This window comes from Terrapene carolina, unplaced genomic scaffold, assembly GCF_002925995.2.
Source record: "Terrapene carolina triunguis isolate 2854851 unplaced genomic scaffold, T_m_triunguis-2.0 Scaffold139, whole genome shotgun sequence".
Taxonomy (NCBI): domain Eukaryota; kingdom Metazoa; phylum Chordata; order Testudines; family Emydidae; genus Terrapene; species Terrapene triunguis.
In genome coordinates, this window is record NW_020664490.1 from 6,145,980 (window position 1) to 6,160,750 (window position 14,771).

General features: G+C 40.0%; 1 protein-coding gene across 1 annotated transcript in view; it reads right to left on the reverse strand.

Moving 5' to 3' along the window:
- Nucleotides 1-14,771, reverse strand: part of LOC112124148 (ubiquitin-like protein 3) — a 66,373-nt gene that overhangs the window by 50,218 nt on the left and 1,384 nt on the right. The gene's annotated exons all lie outside the window — the stretch shown is intronic.

Here is a 14,771-nt window from a genome sequence, read left to right on the forward strand (position 1 = left end):
CCCCACAGAAAAATGACTTTCTGGCGGGGAAGCAAAGGGAAGACACAAGAGCGGTGATGCCACCCTCCCCAGCAATATGTTTCGGGTGCCCAGGGCAGCCAGCAGAGTGATAAATCACTGTGGGGCAGGAGGCGGGACTGGGGAAGACCCGGCTGGTGGTTCCTACCCTGCGCAGAGTTTAGCTGCTAATCTGGGCTGGGCTGGTGAGGATGGGACTTCCTCTTCCCCTGCATGCCATCCGGGTTAGACCCGCCTCCAGATTTCTCCCCCGACTGCAGGAAGCTCTACAAACTCCCCATCTCCCCTGCTTCCTGCACCCATTGCTCCTCAGCTGCATGGGGAGGGATCCCTGTACAAGGAGCTGTTCCCCCATCCGCCAAACCCCCGTGCATCCAGACCCCCTCATACCCAGACCCTCCTGCTGAGCCTCACCCCCCTACACTCAGAACCCCCACCCAACTGAGACCCAACCAGTTGCACCTGGATCCCCACCCCCCTGAGCCCCACCCCCCCAGCATCTGGACCACCTACTGAGCCCCCCAAACCCAGAGACACCCTCCCCCCCCGCTGAGCCCTACTCCCCCACACACACTGAGCCCCAATCACCTTCACCTGGACCTCGCTGCAGAGTCCAATTACCATTGCACACAGAACCCCCCAACAAGCCCCTGTGCATCCAGATCACCTCCGCACCCGGATCCCCCACTGAGCCGCCCACAACGATTGCCCCGCACAGAACCCTCTCAACCCACATCTGGATCCCCCCACACTAAGCCCCTCCACATTTGGATTCTGTCTTGCTGAGCCTGCCTCCCACACCTCGTACATTTGGCATGGAGGGGCAGGCCCAGCCTTTGCACTGTGTCAGGATTGGATGCAGCCTCACCACTGAGTCTGTGTCCCCGGGGGGGTGGGGAAGGGGGAAGCAGCTGCACAGTGATCTCCCACCTCTGTGCAGCCAGTGGCCTGTGCTCCCCAATACCATGCTGGAGCCTCCACATTTATCTGACAACTACAATTTGCAGAATTTTAAAATCTTGTGCGTAGAATTACAATGTTTTGGCGCAGAATGCCCTCAGGAGTATTAGTTCTCTAGCATGCCTTCACTAATGCTCATCTGGTAGGGCAGTATCATGCCCACTTGCAATGTGGTCTGCCAGTTCAACAGGACCTAGTTGCCAACCAAAAATGTTTTCAACAGCTAGCTTTTTGGTGGCAATCAATAACAAATTAGAGCTATGTACTTCATTACACAAGTTTGTATCTGTTGATGCAAGCAAGCATTTTACTATCAAATGCTATTTTTGCTGTCTTTTCCCAGCTTCTCTTACTAATCGAATCTCAGAAGTGGTAATGTGTATTTAATAGATGCAGTCAAAGGTCTCTAGAAATTTACCATTTACAAATTAAAAATTGTATGCAAAAGTAAGCCAAGACTGGGATTTTTTAGAGGATTTAAGGGAGTAACACACAGCTCCTCGCCTTTATAAATCACAATATAAAAATCTTATATTCACTAGCACAATATCAAATTTAAAAACTCTTTGGACTTCATGGTGATCCACCATGTCATTGTCAGGTTTTTGGGTACAGTTTGAAGAAATGCATACCAAAATGGAAGACTTAATTGCTTTTAATATTACATTCCTTCACCTCCACCTCCACCCAAAAACAGAAAAATCCCAACAACGCCAGATAGCCATTCTGTTCCAGCAACACAGTCATATTCCACCCTGATAGGGGCTGCCTTTTAAGTGATGGGACAGCGAATTGTCTTATACATATTATATATTACCTTGTTGTATTTTATATCCATTATATTTTCTTTAGTAGAATAGAAATAAAAGTATCATCTCTTTTACGTAATGTATTCAAGGGCTTGAAAATCTACTAGCTGTAGTAGTGGGCTTCAGTATTGCTGCAATTCACTTTACATAAATTTCAGGTGCCATAAACCCCTTTACAATAATGGTTCCATTTCTAGAAAATAGATATCAAAGTGATCAACAATAAAACAGAAACAAAACTAAGCCAACAGCCCTTACAGTGACATTCCACATAAAATATCACAATCTGTATTCTTAGCCTTTTAGCACAGTTTCTGTAACTGCTGCCTTGAACCTTATTTTTGATATAACTACAGTAACAAGATAACAGTTTACCAATTCCATCTTTAGCACAGAAAAAATACATTACAAGAAATTAAACAGTTTTGCAAACTTTAGTAGTTTATAAAGACATGCATAATAAACAACATTCCCCTAAAATTCTGATTGACATTATGCTTAAACTCCTGGTACTTTTAATAAGACTATTTTCCACCAAGGTTCAGAACTTAACCATTGTACTCAACGTGGTAAAATCTGTTACATTTTTGTAATCTGGTGCTAAATTGTCCATCCACCACCTGTCCATGACTTGTACTATATACCCCTGACTAAATCGGGGGGGGGGGGGGGGCGGGGGTTGCTGCGGGGGCGGGGGGGAGCGGGGGGTGCTGGGGGGGCGGCCTCGGGGGCACGCGGCCCGGAACCCCCGCTGGTGCTGGGGAGGGGGAATTGGCAGGGGTGGCAGGCTCCCTACCCGGCTTTGTGCCTCCCCGGAAGCAGCAACATCCCTCTCCCTCGGTTCCTAGGCGGAGGCACAGCCAGGGGGTTCTGCGCGCTGCCTCCGCCCTGCGCGCTGGCTCCACAGCTCTTATTGGCTAGGAACCAAGGCAATGGGAGCTGCGGGGGCAGGGCCTTCAGGAGGAGGCAGCGCACAGTGCTCCCTGGCCACACCTCCACCTAGGAGCCGAGGGATGTAGCCACTTCCAGGGAGCCCCCCACCCCCCAAGGTAAGCACTGCCCAGAACCCTCACCCCCTCCCGCACCCCAACCCCCAGCCCTGAGCCCCCTCCCACACCCAAACTCCTGCTGCTCTTGGAGGGAAGGGGCACAGTGGCCCAAGACTGCCCAAGCAGTGGCCGGTGCGGTTGGCTCAGGGGCTGACTGAATTGCTCATGCGGCACCCGGGCCAGCTGCACTAGCCACTGCAGAAGTCACAGAGGTCCCAGAAAGTCACAGAATCCATGACTTCCGTGACCTTCATGACAAACTCACAGTCTTAGTCATAGTGGATCATAAGCTAAAGATGAGTCAACAGTATAACACTGTTGCAAAAAAAACCAAACATCATTCTGGGATGTATTAACGGGAGTGTTGTAAGCAAGATACGAGAAGTAATTCTTCCTCTGTACTCCGTGCTGATTAGGCCTCAACTAGTATTGTGTCCAGTTCTAGGTGCCATATTTCAGGAAAGTTGTGGACAAATGAGGAAAAAGTCCAGAGGAGAGCAACAAAAATTATTAAAGATCTACAAAACGTGATCTATGAAGGAAGATTGAAATAATTAGATTTGTTTAGTCTGGAGAAGAAAAGACTGAGGGGGGACATGATAACAGTTTTCAGGTACATAAAAGGTTCTTACAAGGAGGGGGGAGAAAAATTGTTCTCTTTAACCTCTCAGGATAGGAGAAAAAACAATGGGCTTAAATTGCATCAAGCGTGGTTTAGGATGGACATAAGGAAAAACTTCTTAACTACCAGGGTAATTAAGAACTGGAATAAATTGCCTAGGGAGGTTGTGGAATCTCTGTCATTGGAGAATTTTAAGAGCAGGTTAGACAAACACCTGTCATTGATAAAACTAGTCCTGCCTTGAGTGCAGGGGACTGGACTAGAAGACCACTCAAGGTCCCCTCCAGTCCTACAATTCTATGGCTGGTTGGCCGACATTCAGAGTTTCAGACACTCTGAAGCTGGCTATTACTGTTCCTAACAGAGTACCCAGTGTACAGCTAAAAACAGCCAACTTGCTTTACCCCCAAAGTTAACAGGCAGAGAGTAGGTAGCCCTGCCTTTCTTTCAAGATATAAATTTCAATTTTTAAATACTTGTGTAACTCTCAAGAATTGTACGAATAACATATACTTGCTATGAGCCACAATACAAATATTGGGTTATAACAAACTACTATGCCACCTTAACTACAGGAGGACCTCCCAGTTTCCCCTATACAACAGCAAACCTGAACTGACCTTCAGGAATAGAGGGTATAAATAGTAATCTTGGTTCTCCTGGGGGGAAAGTACCATATTTCTTAGAACATGTTTCAGTATTTTATTATAAAATATCTACTCGGTGCAAAAAAACAAAACAAAACAAAAAAAACTCTGGGTGCAGTAACATGTAAACAATATCTGTAATGTTTTATTTTCAGTCTTTCATAGAATCATAGAAATGTGGAGCTGGAAGGGACCTTGAGAGGTCATTAAATCCATCTCCCCCATGCTGAGGCAGAGCCAAGTATACCCATTCAATAACACAGGAAAGTGGTTCTCAACCAGGGGTATGTATATCCCTGGGGGTACTCAGATGTCTTCCAGAGGGTACATCAACTCGTTTAGATATTTAACAACAGGCTACATAAAAAGCACTAGCGATGTCAGTAGAAACTAAAATTTCATACAATGACTTGTTTATGCTGCTCTATATACTATACACTGACATGCAAGTACAATATTTATATTCTAATTGATTTTATAATTTTATGGTAAAAATCGAGAAAGTAAGCAATTTTTCAGTAATAGTGTGCTCTGACACTTGTCCGATTTTATAAGCAAGTAGTTTTTAAGTGAGGTAAAACTTGGGGGTACACCAGACAAATCAAACTCCTGAAAGGGGTACAGTAGTCTGGAAAGGTTGAGAGTCACTGACATAGAGCTCATTGCTGCTCAGACATGACAGGGTATTTGAAAGTATCTTCAGTATTAAAAAGGATAAAAAGGGCCAAAAATATATACAAACAGTCCACCACACACAACCATCCAGAAATTACTCTTTATGGTTACTACTCTTCCTTTCCTCTCTCATGTCTATGAATTTTAGCATTTTTCCTTTCAGTTGTTTTCATACACTGAAAAATAGGACATTCATATGATCATAAACTAAATTTTTAGGATGCGGGAGCTAAGGGGAAAATGAACATCTCCTAATGGCAGGTTTATCATCAATAAAGACCTAATTTGTTTATGATTTTATGGGCTTTTAATATTGAAAAATATACGCCATGGCTGTGAAGGGTAGTTTGTTAATGCCTACACATCTTCAGAGATGAAAGGTCAAAGTATAGATCTCATTCAGGTCACAAATTAAACAAATTAGTTGATTTCAACCTAATCCCAAATGGTGGGTTATTACAATCATAAAGCTACTACATATAGTAATTGGTCACAATTGTCTGTCTCTGCTCAGAAGATGCCCAAGACTAGCAAAAGTGTTTGAAGGTCGGACTAATGTGAAGTGGCAGAACCAACTGAGAAAGTCTTTAAGTACCTAACTTGCCTATGCCTGGCTCAGCTCTACCCAGAATTCTTAGTCCCACACTTTTACAACTTCAAACCCAATTTATATAATCAAGCACACACAAAATAACATACATGCAGATAGAAGGACTGATCAGTGATCAGTTTATAATCCATGTATAGGGCAGGTTGTCTTTATAAAAGTAAAGATATAGCAAAGATATAGTACCTGAACTAAGAAGATTCTGGGTTGCTGCAAACCTGGACTACAGCATGCTTGGTGTGGTTGGAATCTTTGAAGAATTTAGCTGCAAAGCTCTATTAAATCTGTACTGAGCATGCCAAATTTGGGTGGATTTTTACAGGGATGGCAAAGGCACATCACTGACACAAAGGTCAACTCCCTGCCAAAATTTCAAATCCCTGCTCCAAAGCATGGGGGCACTAGTGGTTTTCAAAAAAAGATTACTGGAATTTTTTAACATGGTCAAAACAATTTTTCTCTAACCTAGTTCTCTGAAATGGCTTAATTGCTTTGGCTGAAGTTTTCCATAAAAATTACAAAGCCTAAGGCAAACATGGTAGTAAAGTTATAAGCAACTGAACAAAATGGGAAGTATCAGGTAACCTTAGTAACAGACAGCACTACCAGCCCTACCTATAATAATATACTGTTCTTTTTTCAGAGGATGACTGCAAATAGTATGTAAAAGTACTTTCATTTTAGGTACATAGGTAGTAATATTACCAGCTCGCCTGTTGCAATACAACTGTAGAGAGTCACCAATTCTTTTACATATTTTCAATTCTGTTCCAATATTTTCATTATTAGCAAGATAAAAAGAGTTCACAATTGTCTACCTTTCTCATTAAAAAAAACTTGATTAATCAAAATTTGAAATATTTTTGCAACTAGTCTTGGTATTGTTGTAAAAAGAAAAAAGAAAAGCTGCATATAAGTATCATATATACAAATACAGACAAGTCCGCATATAATGATTTACCTTAAACTGTAAAGATTAAGACAACATGCATAACTATGTAAGTCCAATAAGAAATGTAATTATGTGTCCATTTACATCAATAATTCAGTTTTCACAAATGAAAATTATATTTGCTTTATTATGTTTTACACAGGGTGGATTTGATTTAAAGCAAATTGATTTAAATCATGATTTAAATCACTAGTCAGGAAGACTCAATTTAATCATGGATTTCTACATAAAAGTGCATTCTTGTTGGTTGTTATAACCTTAATACTTATTCTTCACAACTCAGAGATAGATGTAGGTTTCATTTTTAGAAGGTACACACTATACATTTTTTAGTGATTTATTTTGAAAACTTTTCAGATTAGTTTTACAGCTATATCAGAAAATGAATGATTGTTTGGTTATTTCATTTACCAAAGGTAATTGAAGCAGATATTTATGATGTCACTGGGCGGTGAACTATCTCCAATTCAACAGGTTAATCATTAATATCTGGAGAATTTTTTGCCAGGCTGTATTAGGACGAGAACATCACCAGACAGACATTTAAATTGTTTTATATAACTAAAACAACAATGTTATGTATTCTGGATTTTTTTCTTCAACAGTAAACATAGTATTTTAACAAAATAAGCATATGAATTTTTGAATTCAGTTAAACATTCAAGTTTTTTAAAATCTGGTTTGTTTTTTGTAAAAATTCTTTTTAACTAAAATAGTTAAATTATTTATTTAAAAAAACAAAAATTAAATCGACTATGTCAGCCAGGTCAACATGAGAAACTTAAAATATTAGATTCTGCAGCAAACTCAGTCGTATTCACCTTCATTTCCCTGTTTATTCATAATCTGAAAGAGAAAAACAAGCTTTCCTGCTTTTTCAGGTCCCAAACCATTTTTCAATTGGAATGAATTAGTCCAAAGGAAGAAAATATTCTTTCTGCACCGGCAGAAGAAGCTACTGCTGTTAAAAGTGAGATTATCACTTCAACAGTCTCTGAATCCAAGTGTTTAAATGACTTTCACCAGTTCACTGATATGACTTTCTTTAAAACATCACCAGCAAACATATATTTCTTGAATGGTTCATCCTTAGCTCTGAAGTTTATTATAGTTGGCATTATGGAGGGATGATTGCTGGATGCATTTTATCAAAAAAATCCAAAAGATCAGATTTCAATTAAAAAAAAAACAAAAAAAAACAGTTTTTTGGGTTTTTTTAAATCATTGATTTTTATCCGCCCTGATTTCACAACAGCTATTAATTACTCTGCATAATTCTTCTTTGTAAAGACTAAAACTAAAAATGTATAGCACCAAGATGACATACAAACTTCAACCCTTATTAGTACACTGTACATCAACTAAAGTCACTGAACATTATTCCAAACATAGTCACATTCATGCCACCGGCCAATCCAAGTACTGATGTGTAATAAAACCTATTACATCCAGTATTTTAAACCTTTTTGATAATGTATAGCTCATTATTAGCCATTCTCAGTCACTCATGATACAATACATAATGCTACAAAAAAAATATCTGAGCCAATATAACCTGGTACTTAAGCTCCTTTGGAAAGTATAAACCTTTTTTTTTTTTTTTTTAAATAAATGCCACAGTTCTAAAATAACTGAAGTGCTCTGCTGATGGTTCATTAGGGTAACAAGGAAATAGGTATTGTTGGATAACTAATCAACCTCAACACACCATCAGCATCTTAAAGTTATACCACAGCTCTGAAAGGCATAATTGATTAACTCAGTGGTTCCCAAACTTGTTCCGCCACTTGTGCAGGGAAAGCCCCTAGCGGGCCGGGCCGGTTTGTGTACCTGCCGCGTCCGCTGGTTCGGCCTATCACGGCCCCCAGTGGCCGCGGTTCGCTGCTCCAGGCCAACGGGAGCTGCTGGAAGTGGCGCGGACTGAGGGACAACGTGTTAAGTTCCCTCCTCTTTCAGATGCTTTTATAAGTTTAGTGGCTCTCTGTGGAGACTCTTTTTGGAGAAAATTTATAGTATGTTTTGATCAACGCCCTCTTCCTTTTTAGTGCAAATTTCAAACACATCTATGATGATTACTAGATGCAAGTTTAGAGAGAACCTGCCAATAGATTCCACTGACTGCAATTGTCAAACTAGAGCATATCAATCCTCCTCTGTCTGTCAATCAACCAACCACCCAACCAACCCTGAAACTGACAGTGGCTGTCAAAGAATATTTGAATTTTCACTCCATGCTTTAGGACAGTTTGATGTTACTTCTTTAACAAGGTTTAAATATTTCTGAAGACTTATACATCAGAAGTTTAGAATTACTACAACAGAGAAGGTCTCATTTTTTTCCCATTGGCATAACAAATAAAGATATCCTTGGCACAATTTTACCAGCATTCTTGGAAGGCCCCTTCAGCAATATTATTCTCCAAATTTTCTTTTCTGATGTAGAATCAATAGCATTAACTAGGAATGCATTTGGCTGCATAGAGACAATTTCAGGAATTTTCTCATATTTGACCAACAATCCTTACAAGTTTAAGTGTTCGTTCTTTAATTTTTTCCTTCACTATTTCTTCATTTTCATCACAAGCAGCATCTAGTGGTGGACCTGTCATTTTAAATTTGTTTGGGGAAGTATATCCAGGCCAAAATGCTTCAGCCATTTCTTTAAATTGCTCATTTTGTGCTACTCTGGAGGTGGTTAGCATACTAAGAGGTTGCAACTCCTATCAAATGCAAGTTGTTGTTATAGCATAGTCATAGATTGCTCTTTGCCAATTTTTGGCTGCCAAAACCAGAGACTCCTCCAAAACTAAGCTGAAGACGTGCTAAAAGGTCTGAAATTTAGATTTAAGTCAGCATCATGGCTAGGATTAGATGACAATGATGGAATCAAAAGTTTTCACTGTAACTAAATTTAGAATAAATAGCCAATATCTAGTGAATGCAATCGTGCAGATAGAAGACTGAAAAATAAGATGAGCCAGCCAGCTATGTACAGAACCATCAAGATTACCCAGAACTTTCCAGAAGTGTCTAGAATCTTGCAAGACCACACTCCCAAGAATAATGTAAATTCTTCAGAGTGAGAAAGAAGGTTAGAAGTTTAAAAAAAAAAACAGAAAAAATTCTCTAAAACCCAGGGGCTGGGTTTCTCTGTGGGGAAAAACAGGTTTTGGATTTGGGATTGTTGTTGTTGCAACATCACTATTTTTTCAGATTATTTACTTTGTGTATTTGACAGCACTTTGCATATAGTCAGTTCCACTGTTTCTCCAAATTATTTCTAGCATTTATCTTACAGTAGTGCTCAATGGGTGCAGACAGGACTGGAATACCATTGTGCCGTGCACTGTACAAGCATATATGAAAAAATAGTTCCAGCCCTCAAACCTTACACTCTAAAACTTATTTAAACATAGAAACAGACAAAATCTGGATATAAGTGTATATGCAAGTAGGCCCCACGTATTCCACATTCCATAGCCTCAGATTTCACCCCTTTCACAGAGCTGTGCTCCAGAATCTAAGCTTTATATATATAATCATAGTGATCATGGAAAAAACCTTGAAAGCATCAACACTGTTACCTGCCTGAGTTTGCACACAGACTAAAACAATAGCCCAGAGCCCTGTGGACTCCAGAGCTGCAGAATTTGGCTATTTTTTTGAGATACAAAATTCAACATTTGTTGCTGTAGAATTCATCATTTTGCTATAGCCAGGTGCCCAGCTTTTGTTTTCCGTCTCTCAATCTTTCCAGGACCTACCAGCAGTTGCCTCTGGCTCCCCAGCATTCCCAAAATGGGAAATTAATTGGATTATAGTGTGTGCTCCCTGCGCTGTTTCATGGAACTAGACAACGGGGAGCTGGAGAGCAAGAACTGGAGTCCAGCTTGCAGCCAGGAAACAGGGGGAACCAGAAAATAGGCTGATGACTTAGCTTGCCTGGAAAACAGTACAGCAGCCAAGGCCAGGAGGAAATGTCCCAGTGAAGCAGACTATAAGCCCTGTCAGTTCCTTGCACAATGGTGGAAGCAAGTTCTGTGCCAAACAACTTGAACAACAACATAGGAGCCAAGGCCCAGGGAGAGGAGCTGGGCCACCTGGAGAGAATGGCAAAAAAACCTCATCTTCAAAAATAACCATTGACAAATTTTACATCTGAGTATTTTCAACTATGAGAGACAGATCTGTGTTTGTGTAGGGGAATAAGATATGGGGCATTTTATTGCAAAAGAGTAAAGTAACACTGCCTAAAAGTTATGAATGGGTACTGTGGAATTTGGTCCTATTCTGCCACGGAGTACACAATGCCCTGTATACAAACGAATGATCATAATAATGATTGGTACACCTGGTTAGATTCATAGATTCTAGGACTGGAAGGGACCTCGAGAGGTCATCGAGTCCAGTCCCCTGCCCGCATTATAAATGCAGCAGTTGCAGATCATAAAATAGCAGGGTTGGAAGGGACCTCAGGAGATCATCTAATCCAACTCCCTGCTCAAAGCAGGACCAATCCCCAGACAGATTTTTGCCCCAGATCCCTAAATGGCCCCCTCAAGGATTGAACTCACAACCCTGGGTTTAGCAGGTCAATGCTCAAACCACTGAGCTATCCCTCCCCCAATACATGGGTTGTTCTGTTTTGTTTGTTGGGTGGGGGGGAATGTATGAATATTTTCAAATAATTTTAGAGATTGCTTAATATATATGTGACATCAGCTTTGAGCATGTTTGGCCCTGATCACAGCTGCAGGTAACAGGAGAGTGTGGGAAGACAGGCAGGGAGAAATGTCTTGTCCCCGTAAAAGCAGCACTGCAATATGTTACATACCCTGGTTCAACAGGAGTCAGAAAAGGAGCTTTCTTCATCTTGATCCCCTCCCACATCCCCCCCCCCCAACACACACAAACAAAAAAAAGGGGGGGAGGGGGGCAGTAAAAAAAGGAAGACGACAACAACACAGGAAATGATACACTATGATCTGTTTCACTCTCTTCTGTATCAGGAAAGAAAGAATACCCAAATGCTTCCTGGCTGTAAACTGGATAACGTATTACAATTAAATACAGAACACAGTATACCATGAATAAATATTTAAACTCTTCAGACTGGAGAAGGGGATGTAAAATGCACAGAAATAACATTTTAGCATTTATTAGTCACTCCCTCAAGCTCTCCTTGATAAAGTTAACACAGTCAACTTGATATCTAATCAGTTTAAAAAATAAGAAAAGTTATTTCAGATTCTGTCACAAAGCCTACGAAAAGTAAAAGGAGGAAGGGTAACTAAAATAAATAAGGTAGAAGACAAAGATGCACCACTTTTTGAATTTTGTCCCCATAAATAATATAGTCTATAAATTCCTAATTTTAAACAATCAACTATGCTTATAGCAAAACTCAAACAGAAAACTATTAAATATTTTCATTAAGTCAAAAGAGTAGAGTCAAATTAACGACATGAATCCACAAACCACTTAGTGCCTTTTTATTTTTATTGAAGAAATATGGACTTGCAAACAGATCACCTGTTATCTACAATCTATTTCCAACCACTACTGCATGGCAAAACTGGCCAATTTTCTAGTGAAAATGTTTGAAATAGTCAGAGGTGATCCCTATGGTCACTGCCACCCCCAATATTCTTTTACTACAACAGGGAACTATGAGAAAAAAACAAACAAAATTAAGCTCTAGTCCTGCAATACAATCTGCTACCACTGACCCCTACACATGTCTAGAGTCCTAATTAAGTTGATGAAATGCCACACAGGCACATAGGTCAACACTAGCAGGTTTCATTGAAGAACTGGAGCCTTAACCTTTAAGTAGCATGTATTGCTACAGTAGTAGCGAAACACATACTTATAAAACAATGTTTGGAATGTGGTGTGTCATAATCTACTTTGTTAATGGAATGCAAATGATAAAGAATTAGTATGTTAATCACTTAGGACTGATGTGTTGAAATGTTTAGCCTCATAAAAAGAGACTAATTCTAGAGGAAGTCAATCAAACATGTGACTGACGAGAAAGAGGTCAAAGCTTTGCGCATATTCAAATACTGTACTAGCCAAAAAATTCTGTACAGTTTTCATAGATTTATATAAATTCAGAATATATACACACACAGAACATTGCTAATTTCCACTGATAGGAAGAGCTATTGCAAATTACTACATTTTGCAAAGTAGCAATTAAAATAATAAAAAGCAGATACTAAATTGTTTATCTCACAAATACAGTTTAGCTTTAATTATTTATTATAATACTTCAGTGTTTTGTAACAGGTTTTGTAAATGTGATGAATTTTAGTAATATGACATCTCTCTAGACTACTATTAAATCCTTGAGAACTGGGGAAAAGACCACTGCTTGTGCATACAAATTATGGAGTGGGTGGATTAGGGAAATGCAAATTACCAAGACTCTACAGTAAATACAAACATAAACAAGGTGACAGCCTGATAAATGTTTCTCTTTTAGGAACAATCAGTTTAAACAGCAATTACTAGAAAATGTGAGCTTTTGGAGTGAAGCGGTTGTTGATAATAGGAGACTAAGGGCTAGTCTACACTGGCAACGTTAAAGCGCTGCCAGCGCTTTAACGTGGCTTGTGTAGTCAGGGCAGAGCACTGGGAGAGAGCTCTCCCAGCACTCTAAAAAAACCCACCTCCACGAGGAGCATGACTACCAGCGCTGGTGCACTGTCTATACTGGCGCTTTACAGTGCTGAAACTTGCTGCGCTCAGCGCGGTGTTTTTTCACACCCGAGCAAGAAAGTTGCAGCGCTATAAAGTTCCAGTGTAGACAAGCCCTAAGAATGAATATCCCCATGTTCCTAACAATTTATCTATACTTAATACCCTGAGTTTCCACAGTGTATATGCCACAAGCCTTCTAAGACAAGACAACTGCAGCTAAAAAAAATGCAAAAACCTATCGAAATGGTCCTAAAAAAGCCAGCATGAATTTATACCCTCAGTTAAAATGAATGGATACTGATGTTATCATTTGATATTTCATCCCCATATATCCAAAAAATCACTATCATCTTCTTGATTATGAACAAATGGCATATCTTTAGGCCTAGATTTTACTACTAGCAATGTGCCAATATGGCATCAGAATAATTACTACTTTTAAAAGATGGAACAGTTTTTATAGCTAAAATATTTTTATTTCGATCATTTAAATGTGTACATTGATATAAAATCGAGTCTTCAGCACAAGAAGTCTAGTGACAGCACAATGATTACCAAGTAGGTAGGGTCCAGGAGTACTGTGGAGGGGCAATTTGCTCAGCTCATGGAAAGGGGAGAGACGAATGCTTCTTGTTGCTGTCTAGAGACCCCTACAGCCAATTTCAAAAGCAATGCTAAGGGATTTGTATCCAGCCCTCCACAGCTAGAGTAAGATTTGCTGTGATATGACGCTTTAGTCAGGGAGAGGAAGAGGTAAGACTATTCAGCGTATCCTCAGGGCTAAGGAGACCCTGGAAGGAAACATACACTAAATAATATTATGACTGAAAATTATAGTGGAAAGGATTCAGACTCAGAGACAACAGTCCCCCCATCCTCCAAGTCATAATATACAGAATATATTTGAGAGAGAAAAAAAGCCCATAAATGATTTTAAAAAATTTCAATGGCTATTTTATTACTTCCCTTTTTGGGGCAAAAATGTAGTTTTTCTACAGCAGCCAAAATGACTCTCTGCAAGAAACAATGAAAGTAAGCTCCCAAATGGTACCACTATTCCAACAGCCTGATTAGCATGAATATGCATCATTAACTGCATATCTACTATGCCTGAAACAAGGGCTATCCATCTTTACATTCTTTCTACAGTACTAGGTTATGAAGGCAAAATTTGACACCAAATGACAGAAGCATGGACATGTCTTCTGCTGTAAGACAAAGTCACCACCAATCACCTTGAAATATGAAGAATGAAGTGATATATGGAAGAGTTTTGCTGTAAGAATAAAGAGGTAACATATCCAAATATATTAACAGCTTCTTTCAAAAAGCTTCTTTCAATATATAACATCAGAAAATTCATGCTGCAAATAGATTAATTAGCAGACCTGAAAGACTAGTGCAAGAACTCACCCCTCCCCCGCCCAAGCACCAGAATATGCCCATATATACACCTTTCTTGTTTTAAATGTATTGATCTGGCAGGTCCAACGAGGGCTCAACAAAAAACTATACTGGTCGAAGTACAGTTCACTAAAAGAAATACAACTGCCCTTGAAAAATGTCAATATTGCAGCTAGTACACAAGAGATCCTATTGTGCAAATAGATGTGAGAGTTTTTTCCTGTTGACGTGTATCAAGTGAAGAGATTACCTCCCTATCAATGCTAGATGCCAAAGTGTTGGTGGGAAGCCGGCGGGGGCGGTGGGGGGGGGGGGGGGGG